This window comes from Phyllobates terribilis, unplaced genomic scaffold (genome assembly GCF_046119375.1).
Source record: "Phyllobates terribilis strain yellow unplaced genomic scaffold, ASM4611937v1 Scaffold_9__5_contigs__length_417890890, whole genome shotgun sequence".
NCBI classification, from domain to species: Eukaryota; Metazoa; Chordata; class Amphibia; order Anura; family Dendrobatidae; genus Phyllobates; species Phyllobates terribilis.
Window position 1 is genome coordinate 392,243,833 of NW_027362769.1, and position 9,775 is coordinate 392,253,607.

The 9,775-nt window shown below is 53.1% G+C and overlaps 1 protein-coding gene across 2 annotated transcripts in view; it reads left to right on the plus strand.

The window, feature by feature from the left end:
- LOC141162526 (uncharacterized) overlaps nt 1-9,775 on the plus strand; it is a 56,564-nt gene that overhangs the window by 16,604 nt on the left and 30,185 nt on the right. The window lies entirely within an intron of this gene.

Here is a 9,775-nt window from a genome sequence, read left to right on the forward strand (position 1 = left end):
GCCCCTCCGGAGTGTTAAACGCCGTCTTCCACTCATCCCCCTCCTTCATCCTAATCAGATTGTACGTCCCCCTGAGATCCAATTTAGAGAACCATTTGGCGCCCACGATCTGATTAAAGAGATCGGGAATAAGTGGGAGCGGATACGGATCTCGGACCGTAATCCGATTAAGTTCACGGAAATCCAGGCAAGGGCGTAGGCCTCCATCTTTCTTCTTAACAAAGAAGAACCCTGCAGCCACCGGTGAAGATGAAGGTCTAATATGCCCCTTAGCCAGACTTTCTGAAATATAATCCTTCATGGCCTGCCTCTCAGGACCAGAAAGGTTATACAACCTAGCTTTAGGTAACTTGGCCTCAGGGAGCAGTTTTACAGAACAGTCATACTCGCGATGAGGAGGTAGTTCCTGACACCCTTTCTCCGAGAATACATCCTCAAAGTCCGCCAGAAATGGAGGTAAGACCCAAGGAGTAACCGCACCGATGACCGTGTTCATGCAGTTTTTATTACAGAATTTACTCCATTGGCTTATCTCTCTGGTTTGCCAATTAATAACCGGGTTATGCTTAGTTAACCAAGGAAGGCCCAACACTATAGGAGTGGGAAGACCCTCCAACACGTAGCAAGACAACAGTTCTTTATGTATCGCCCCCACTTGAAGTTTTACGTCATGCACAGCTTGCAAAAAACTTCCCTGACCGAGAGGCCTGGCATCGATCGAGAATATGGGGATGGGTTAGCCAACTCACTCAATCGCATACCTTGAACCCGGGCAAACCGAGCATCAACCAGATTAGCCCCGGCCCCACTATCCAGAAGAACAGATATCCTCTCAGTTCTCATACCCACCACCACCTCCGCCGGTACGAGAAACTGAGACGAACCTAGGGACGAAATACCTACTCCCAGATTGCCGTCCACCACACAACCTGGGATCAACAGTTTTCCGACGACTCTTCACTCTGCAAGGGACGGGATGGACACCCCCCAATAAAATGTCCCTTTCTCCCGCAGAAGAAATACCTTCCTGTCTTATGGCGCACCACCGGTCCCCTCCCCCGAAATGATGTCCCTCCTAATTGCATAGGCTCCTCTGGACTGACCAGGGGAACCACCATATGAGGGGACCTTGTAGGAGGTGGAGTCATCACAGGGGGTAGAGTTATCCCGCACCTCTCCCGAAGCCGTCTGTCAACGCGAATAGCAAGGGCCATAGCGGCTTCCAGTGACGCGGGAGAGTCATACTGTGCCAACACATCCTGTAATTTGTCGGATAAACCTTGACAAAACTGGCTCCTAAGAGCCGGGTCATTCCACTGGGTGTCCGTGGCCCACCTACGGAACTCCGAACAGAATTCCTCCGCCGGACGATCTCCCTGCTGGATCCTACGTAACTTAGACTCAGCAAGGGAGATCCGATCTGGGTCATCATATACGAGTCCCAGAGCAGCGAAAAACCTATCCACTGACTGGAGAGCCGGGGAGCCCGGGGGAAGAGAGAACGCCCAAGATTGTGGGTCCCCTTGTAGGAGCGAGATGACAATTCCCACCCTTTGTTCTTCACTCCCCGATGACCGAGGCCGCAGCCGAAAGTACAACTTGCATGCCTCCCGGAAAACAAAAAACTTGTCCCGCCCCCCAGTGAACCTGTCAGGGAGAGCTACTTTAGGTTCTGGTCCGGCTTGCTCCTGAGGATACAAAACCTTGGACCTAACGTCCGCCAGCTCCATGGACAAACTCTGCAACTGCCGAGCTAGACCGGCTACTGGATCCATGGTAGCTGGAGAAAAACTAAGTGGTCGGTGAAAATGTCACGCTGTCTCTGTATACTGGAGGTAGGGGGCCTAAGCTGACCCTAAGCTGGGGCCCTGACTAATCCCTCAACCTGGAGGTACTGTTAAAGGTACAGAGGTCCAGGCCGCCAGCGTAACCCCTACCTCCTGAGGATCCCTGCACCTAAGTAATCTAGTCCTGAGAAGGACCCCGATCACAACAAAAGGGGACAAGTAATAATATGCCCACACACAGTACTTAGACGAACGAGACAGTACAAGGGAAAAACCAAAACCACCTTGCATACAAAAACTACACAACTACAACAGAGGGAACACCAACGGGAAAGGAGATAAATGATAAAGCGAGGAAGGGAAAAAACTCTCCGAATACACTTATCTCTGAAACTCCAAATACCACGATCCGCTCTGTTAGTCTGCATGAAATGCTTTCACCGACACTTCCCTAACAGACCAGCAGGCATTTGAAGGAGTCTCACTACAGCAGCATTGATTGCAGCTGGGCGAGGCTGGACCTCGTCTAGCACAGAGAGAGAGAATTAACTCCCTCACTGCCGAAAAACACAAAGCACCAAAAAGTCAGCTGCGAGAAGTCAGGCTGTGTAATCGTGACGATCTTCGTGGCGACACACCCGTGACAACAGACTGGCCCCATATCTAGAGAAACTCCCGGACCCCAGAGACCGCCAGATCCAGAGCCAGTACAGACTGAGGATATACCAGAACCTACAGAGGGAATACAGACTGGCCCCATATCTAGAGAAACTCCCGGACCCCAGAGACCGCCAGAGCCAGAGCCTGTACAGACTGAGGATATACCAGAACCTACAGAGGGAGTACAAACTGGCCCTATATCTAGAGAAACTCCCGGACCCCAGAGACCGCCAGATCCAGAGCCGGTACAGACTGAGGATATACCAGAACCTACAGAGAGAATACAGACTGGCCCCATATCTAGAGAAACTCCCGGACCCTAGAGACCGCCAGATCCAGAGCCGGTACAGACTGAGGATATACCAGAACCTACACAGGGAATACAGACTGGCCCCATATCTAGAGAAACTCCCAGACCCCAGAGACCGCCAGATCCAGAGCCGGTACAGACTGAGGATATACCAGAACCTATAGAGAGAATACAGACTGGCCCCATATCTAGAGAAACTCCCGGACCCCAGAGACCGCCAGATCCAGAGCCGGTACAGACTGAGGATATACCAGAACCTACATAAGGAATACAGACTGGCCCCATATCTAGAGAAACTCCCGGACCCCAGAGACTGCCAGATCCAGAGCCGGTACAGACTGAGGATATACCAGAACCTACAGAGGGAATACAGACTGGCCCCATATCTAGAGAAACTCTTGGACCCCAGAGACCGCCAGATCCAGAGCCAGTACAGACTGAGGATATACCAGAACCTACAGAGGGAATACAGACTGGCCCCATATCTAGAGAAACTCCCGGACCCCAGAGACCGCCAGAGCCAGAGCCTGTACAGACTGAGGATATACCAGAACCTACAGAGGGAGTACAAACTGGCCCCATATCTAGAGAAACTCCCGGACCCCAGAGACCGCCAGATCCAGAGCCGGTACAGACTGAGGATATACCAGAACCTACAGAGAGAATACAGACTGGCCCCATATCTAGAGAAACTCCCGGACCCTAGAGACCGCCAGATCCAGAGCCGGTACAGACTGAGGATACACCAGAACCTACACAGGGAATACAGACTGGCCCCATATCTAGAGAAACTCCCGGACCCCAGAGACCGCCAGATCCAGAGCCGGTACAGACTGAGGATATACCAGAACCTATAGAGAGAATACAGACTGGCCCCATATCTAGAGAAACTCCCGGACCCCAGAGACCGCCAGATCCAGAGCCGGTACAGACTGAGGATATACCAGAACCTACATAAGGAATACAGACTGGCCCCGTATCTAGAGAAACTCCCGGACCCCAGAGACCGCCAGATCCAGAGCCAGTACAGACTGAGGATATACCAGAACCTACAGAGGGAATACAGACTGGCCCCATATCTAGAGAAACTCCTGGACCCCAGAGACCGCCAGAGCCAGTACAGACTGACTAGCCCCATATCTAGAGAAACTCCCGGACCCCAGAGACCGCCAGATCCAGAGCCGGTACAGACTGAGGATATACCAGAACCTACAGAGAGAATACAGACTGGCCCCATATCTAGAGAAACTCCCGGACCCCAGAGAGCGACAGATCCTGAGCCGGTACAGACTGAGGATATACCAGAACCTACAGAGAGAATACAGACTGGCCCCATATCTAGAGAAACTCCCGGACCCCAGAGAGCGACAGATCCTGAGCCGGTACAGACTGAGGATATACCAGAACCTACAGAGAGAATACAGACTGGCCCCATATCTAGAGAAACTCCCGGACCCCAGAGACCGCCAGAGTCGGTACAGACTGAGGATATACCAGAACCTACACAGGGAATACAGACTGGCCCCATATCTAGAGAAACTCCCAGACCCCAGAGACCGCCAGATCCAGAGCCGGTACAGACTGAGGATATACCAGAACCTACAGAGAGAATACAGACTGGCCCCATATCTAGAGAAACTCAAACTCCAGAGACCGCCAGATCCAGAGCTGGTACAGACTGAGGATATACCAGAACCTACATAGGGAGTACAGACTGGCCCCATATCTAGAGAAACTCCCGGACCCCAGAGACCGCCAGATCCAGAGCCGGTACAGACTGAGGATATACCAGAACCTACACAGGGAGTACAGACTGGCCCCATATCTAGAGAAACTCCCGGTCCCCAGAGACCGCCAGAGCCGGTACAGACTGAGGATATACCAGAACCTACAGAGAGAATACAGACTGGCCCCATATCTAGAGAAACTCCCGGACCCCGGAGACTGCCAGAGCCGGTACAGACTGAGGATATACCAGAACCTACACAGGGAATACAGACTGGCCCCATATCTAGAGAAACTCCCGGACCCCAGAGACCGCCAGAGCCGGTACAGACTGAGGATATACCAGAACCTACAGAGCGAATACAGACTGGCCCAATATCTAGAGAAACTCCCGGACCCCAGAGACCGCCAGAGTCAGTACAGACTGAGGATATACCAGAACCTACATAGGGAATACAGACTGGCCCCATATCTAGAGAAACTCCCGGACCCCAGAGACCGCCAGATCCAGAGCCGGTACAGACTGAGGATATACCAGAACCTACAGAGGGAATACAGACTGGCCCCATATCTAGAGAAACTCAAACCCCAGAGAGCGACAGATCCGGAGCCGGTACAGACTGACGATATACCAGAACCTACACAGGGAATACAGACTGGCCCCATATCTAGAGAAACTCCCGGACCCCAGAGACCGCCAGAGCCAGTACAGACTGACGATATACCAGAACCTACAGAGGGAATACAGACTGGCCCCATATCTAGAGAAACTCAAACCCCAGAGAGCGACAGATCCTGAGCCGGTACAGACTGACGATATACCAGAACCTACACAGGGAATACAGACTGGCCCCATATCTAGAGAAACTCCCGGACCCCAGAGACCGCCAGAGCCAGTACAGACTGAGGATATACCAGAACCTACATAGGGAGTACAGACTGGCCCCATATCTAAAGAAACTCCCGGACCCCAGAGACCGCCAGATCCTGAGCCGGTTCAGACTGAGGATATACCAGAGCCTACAGAGGGAATACAGACTGGCCCCATATCTAGAGAAGCTCCCGGACCCCAGAGAGCGACAGATCCTGAGCCGGTACAGACTGAGGATATACCAGAACCTACACAGGGAATACAGACTGGCCCCATATCTAGAGAAACTCCCGGACCCCAGAGACCGCCAGATCCAGAGCCAGTACAGACTGAGGATATACCAGAACCTACAGAGGGAATACAGACTGGCCCCATATCTAGAGAAACTCCCGGACCCCAGAGAGCGACAGATCCAGAGCCGGTACAGACTGAGGATATACCAGAACCTACATAGGGAATACAGACTGGCCCCATATCTAGAGAAACTCCCGGACCCTAGAGACCGCCAGATCCAGATCCAGTACAGACTGAGGATATACCCGAACCTACACAGGGAATACAGACTGGCCCCATATCTAGAGAAACTCCCGGACCCCAGAGACCGCCAGATCCTGAGCCGGTTCAGACTGAGGATATACCAGAACCTACAGAGGGAATACAGACTGGCCCCATATCTAGAGAAACTCCCGGACCCCAGAGAGCGACAGATCCTGAGCCGGTACAGACTGAGGATATACCAGAACCTTCACAGGGAATACAGACTGGCCCCATATCTAGAGAAACTCAAACCCCAGAGAGCGACAGATCCGGAGCCGGTACAGACTGACGATATACCAGAACCTACACAGGGAATACAGACTGGCCCCATATCTAGAGAAACTCCCGGACCCCAGAGACCGCCAGAGCCAGTACAGACTGACGATATACCAGAACCTACACAGGGAATACAGACTGGCCCCATATCTAGAGAAACTCCCGGACCCCAGAGAGCGACAGATCCAGAGCCGGTACAGACTGAGGATATACCAGAACCTACATAGGGAATACAGACTGGCCCCATATCTAGAGAAACTCCCGGACCCCAGAGACCGCCAGATCCAGAGCCGGTACAGACTGAGGATATACCAGAACCTACAGAGGGAATACAGACTGGCCCCATATCAGGAGAAACTCCCGGACCCCAGAGACCGCCAGATCCAGAGCCGGTACAGACTGAGGATATACCAGAACCTACAGAGGGAATACAGACTGGCCCCATATCTAGAGAAACTCCCGGACCCCAGAAACCGCCAGATCCAGAGCCAGTACAGACTGAGGATATACCAGAACCTACAGAGGGAATACAGACTGGCCCCATATCTAGAGAAGCTCCCGGACCCCAGAGACCACCAGATCCAGAGCCGGTACAGACTGAGGATATACCAGAACCTACAGAGGGAATACAGACTGGCCCCATATCTAGAGAAACTCCCGGACCCCAGAGACCGCCAGATCCAGAGCCAGTACAGACTGAGGATATACCAGAACCTACAGAGGGAATACAGACTGGCCCCATATCTAGAGAAACTCCCGGACCCCAGAGACCGCCAGAGCCGGTACAGACTGAGCGCCCACAGTCTACTCATCGAACCCGGGCGGCACCGACAGAACTACAAGCCCCGAGAGCACAGACTCTGCCAGCAGCGCCCCCAGGAGGCCGTGGAGGATGAGGCCCACTTCTTGCTGAGGTGCCCCAAATACTCCACAGTGAGGGACACTCACTTCATGAGACTGTACGATCTCCTCCCAGACTTCACCTCCATGGAGGAGGAGGACAAACTGCCGATACTACTGGGGGAAGAGGAAAGTGCAGCGTCCATAGCAGAGCAATATGTCAGTGCCAGACACAGACTAAGAGGAGCCTGATATGTCATGGACGTCTATACCCCACCCTGGATGTGTCCCTATCCCCATCCCCCCGATACCCCACCCTGGATGTGTCCCTCTCCCCATCCCCCCGATGCCCCACCCTGGATGTGTCCCTATCCCCATCCCCCCGATACACCACCCTGGATGTGTCCCTATCCCCATCCCCCCGATACCCCACCCTGGATGTGTCCCTATCCCCATCCCGCCGATACCCAACCCTGGATGTGTCCCTATCCCCATCCCCCCATTATTCTACCACTTGCTTTGGTAATGCTAACATGTACTTAGTCCTGCCAATAAAGAACATTTGATTTGAGAGAGAGAAAGGGCAAGAAAGAGAGAGGGCAAGAGAGAGAGGGCAAGAGAGAGAGGGCAAGAGAGAGAGGGCAAGAGAGAGAGGGCAAGAGAGAGAGAGGGCAAGAAAGAGAGGGCAAGAGAGAGAGGGCAAGAAAGAGAGGGCAAGAAAGACTGAGGGCAAGAAAGAGAGGACAAGAAAGAGAGGGCAAGAAAGAGAGGACAAGAGAGAGGGCAAGAGAGAGAGGGCAAGAAAGACTGAGGGCAAGAGAGAGAGGGCAAGAGAGAGAGGGCAAGAGAGAGGGTAAGAGAGAGAGGGCAAGAAAGAGAGGGCAAGAGAGAGGGCAAGAGAGAGAGGGCAAGAAAGACTGAGGGCAAGAAAGAGAGGGCAAGAGAGAGAGGGCAAGAGAGAGGACAAGAGAGAGAGGGCAAGAAAGACTGAGGGCAAGAAAGACTGAGGGCAAGAGAGAGAGGGCAAGAGAGAGAGGGCAAGAGAGAGAGGGCAAGAAAGAGAGGGCAAGAAAGAGAGGGCAAGAGAGAGAGGGCAAGAGAGAGGGCAAGAAAGAGAGAGGGCAAGAGAGAGAGGGCAAGAGAGAGGCCAAGAGAGAGAGGGCAAGAAAGAGAGGGCAAGAGAGAGAGGGCAAGAGAGAGAGGGCAAGAAAGAGAGGGCGAGAGAGAGAGGGCAAGACAGAGAGGGCAAGAGAGAGAGGGCAAGATAGAGAGGGCAAGAGAGAGGGCAAGAAAGAGAGGGCAAGAGAGAGAGGGCAAGAGAGAGGGCAAGAAAGAGAGGGCAAGAGAGAGAGGGCAAGAGAGAGAGAGGGCAAGAGAGAGAGGGCAAGAAAGACTGAGGGCAAGAGAGAGGGCAAGAGAGAGAGGGCAAGAGAGAGAGGGCAAGAGAGAGCAAGAGAGAGGGCAAGAGAGAGAGGGCAAGAAAGAGAGGGCAAGAGAGAGAGGGCAAGAGAGAGAAAGGGCAAGAAAGAGAGGGCAAGAGAGAGAAAGGGCGAGAGAGAGAGGGCAAGAGAGAGAAAGGGCAAGAGAGAGAGAGGGGGCGAGAGAGAGAGGGCAAGAGAGAGAGAGGGCAAGAAAGAGAGGGCAAGAGAGAGAAAGGGCAAGAGAGAGGGCAAGAAAGAGAGGGCAAGAGAGAGAAAGGGCAAGATAGAGAAAGGGCAAGAAAGAGAGGGCTAGAGAGAGAGGGCAAGAGAGAGAGGGCAAGAGAGAGAGAGAGCAAGAAAGAGAGGGCAAGAAAGAGAGAGGGCGAAAGAAAGGGCAAGAGAGAGACGGAAAGAAAGAGAGGGCAAGAGAGAGAAAGGGCAAGAGAGAGAGGGCAAGAAAGAGAGGGCAAGAGAGAGAGGGCAAAAAAGAGAGAGGGCAAGAGAGAGAGGGCAAGAGAGAGAAAGGGCAAGAAAGAGAGAGAGGGATCAAGATAGAGAGGGCATGAAAGAGAGGACAAGAGAGAGAGGGCAAGAGAGAGAAAGGGCAAGAGAGAGAGGGCAAGAGAGAGGGTGAGAGAGGGCAAGAAAGAGTGCGAGAGATAGAGGGCAAGAAAGAGAGGGCAAGAGAGAGAGGGCAAGAGAGAGAGGGCAATAGAGAGAGGGCAAGAGAGAGAGGGCAAGAGAGAGAGAGGGCAAGAAAGAGAGGGCAAGAGAGAGAGGGCAAGAAAGAGGGCAAGAGAGAGAGGGCAAGAGAGAGAGGGCAAGAAAGAGGGCAAGAAAGAGGGCAAGATAGAGAGGGCAAGATAGTGAGGGCAAGAAAGAGAGGGCAAGAGAGAGAGGGCAAGAAAGAGGGCAAGAGAGAGAGGGCAAGAAAGAGAGGGCAAGAAAGAGGGCAAGAGAGACAGGGCAAGAAAGAGAGGGTAAGAGAGAGGGCAAGAGAGAGGGCAAGAAAGAGAGGGTAAGAGAGAGGGCAAGAGAGAGAGGGCGAGAGAGAGAAAGGGCAAGAAAGAGAGGGCAAGAGAGAGAGAGGGCAAGAAAGAGAGGGCAAGAAAGAGAGAGGGCAAGAGAGGGGGTAAGAGAGAGAGAGGGCAAGAGAGAGAAAGGGCAAGAAAGAGAGGGCAAAAAAGAGAGAGGGCAAGAGAGAGAAAGGGCAAGAAAGAGAGGGCAAGAGAGAGAGAGGGCAAGAGATAGAGAGGGCAAGAGAGAGAGGGCAAGAAAGAGAGGGCAAGAGAGAGAGGGCAAGAGAGAGAGGGCAAGAGAGAGAGGGGGCAAGAGAGAGAGAGGGCAA